This window comes from Nannospalax galili, unplaced genomic scaffold (assembly GCF_000622305.1).
Source record: "Nannospalax galili isolate Female #2095 unplaced genomic scaffold, S.galili_v1.0 scaffold365, whole genome shotgun sequence".
Taxonomy (NCBI): Eukaryota; Metazoa; Chordata; class Mammalia; order Rodentia; family Spalacidae; genus Nannospalax; species Nannospalax galili.
The window spans coordinates 1,014,289-1,016,175 of NW_008353234.1; the positions used below are offsets into that span (position 1 = coordinate 1,014,289).

General features: G+C 39.9%; 1 pseudogene; it reads left to right on the top strand.

Annotated features, from left to right (window-relative positions):
* LOC115067230 overlaps nt 1-1,528 on the top strand; it is a 5,351-nt pseudogene extending 3,823 nt beyond the window's left edge.
* Nucleotides 1,529-1,887: the final 359 nt, after the last annotated feature.

Below are 1,887 nucleotides of genomic sequence, written 5' to 3' on the forward strand. Positions count from 1 at the left end.
AAGTGCTATAACCCCCAGAGCCTGACCTGTTCTGTGTCATGTCATGTCTGCTTACACAAGATAACAAGAAAGAGTTGTACCAGGCACATACCAAGCATCTCTTCCCAATTGAGACACCTGAAGGGAGCTATAACATTTTTTCTTGTTTTAAAGTTATTGGTTTGTGAAATGCTTGCTTTGAAACTATTGGCTGTATAAACGCGGGCTTTTGTGTAACGGTTGTGGAAGCCTATATAATCTTTACCTAAAATTGTCTCAGGGTCGATTGCCCTAACCAGACCTGCGTGTCTTGGAAGGACGGTCGGCCCTAGCCAGCTGGTTTAGTAAAACTCTGTTTGATTTTTGCATCTCCGTACTCTTGCATTTGTTCTTCAGAAGAGACCCACGGAGTCACGGACCCTAACAGTCTACATAGCAAGTTCCAGGTCAGCTGGAGCTACAGGAAGACCCTGTCTCAAAAAAAGACAAAAAGTAAATAAATAATAAAAACAAAAACATTTAAATGAATAAACAAATACAGAGTCACTTCTACTTGTGACAACTATTGTGAACATGGAGGACATTATGCTAAATGAAGTAAGTCAGCCTCAGAAAGACTATGAATAGTGAAGGATCTCCTTTGTATGTGAGATTTTTTAAAAGTACGTATAAACAATATGCTTATCAGAGATGGGAAGGGGGCAGAAAGAGGGAGATGGATGTGAAAGACTACAGAGTTGCAATTATGAGATTTGCTATAGAGCCAGAGAATTGTGGTGACAGTATTGTACTGTGTACTTCAGATATGCTGAAGGGGACATTTTACAGTCTCAAAATAAAAACAAATGATTGTGAGCTGGGTGTGGTGGCACATGCCTTTATTCCCAGCACTTCGGAGGTAGGGCCAGCCTGTTCTACATAGCAAGTTCCAAGCCAGGTGGGGCTACAGGACCCTGTCTCAAAAGAAAACTAATGACTGTGGAAGGTGTTGGATATATTAAAGTGCTTTTCAGTTAATAATCATTCTAGTATGGTTATGTGTATCTCAATATGTTGCAGAGCTGTGTGTGGTAGTACATGCTTTTAATCCCAGCACTCAGAAGACTGAGGCAGGAGGATCACAAGTTTGAGGCCAGTGTGGACCATCTAGAGAAGCCCTGTTCCAAAAGAGAACCAACAAAAGCTGAGCATGGTGTCTTGGCAATAATGGCAACGCTTGTGAAGCTGAGGTCAAAGAATTGCCACAAGTTCAAGACCAGTCTGGACAACATGGCAAGTTTCAAACCAGTGTGAACAAGTGTGAGGTTCTGTCTTAAAAATAATTAATTACGTAAAAGTATATAAATTAGCTTGGTGTGGTGGTGCATGCCTACAATCCCAGCACTCAGAAGGATAAGGCAGGAGGATCAGGAGTTCAAGTCCAGCCTTGACTACATAGAGTGTTTGAGGTGACCTGGCCTACAGAAGACCCTGTCTCAAAAAAAAAAAAACTATACAAATTGCAATTATGCTTCAGTGTTATATCTTATTCTATCCACTGAAATTCATCAAATCAATATAATTTAAAATATATGTATGTATATATATATATATATATATATATATATATATATATATATATAATACAGTTCATTAACTCAGTATAATACATGTTCAGCCTGTGAATGTAGCTTCATTGGTAGAAAGCTTGCTGAGCATTCAGGACAGTTCCATTCCCAGCCATGCAATGGAAAGTTTGAGAAAGGTAAACTTTTGGACATGTACTGGGGCATGGGGTAGGGTCCTCACATGAAATCCTAGTACATGGGAAGGTAAGGCACAGGGATCCTGAGTTTGAGTGCAGCCTAGAGTAAATTGTGGAACCCTATGTTAAAAAAAGAAACCACCGCTACCACAAAACATTTGGAA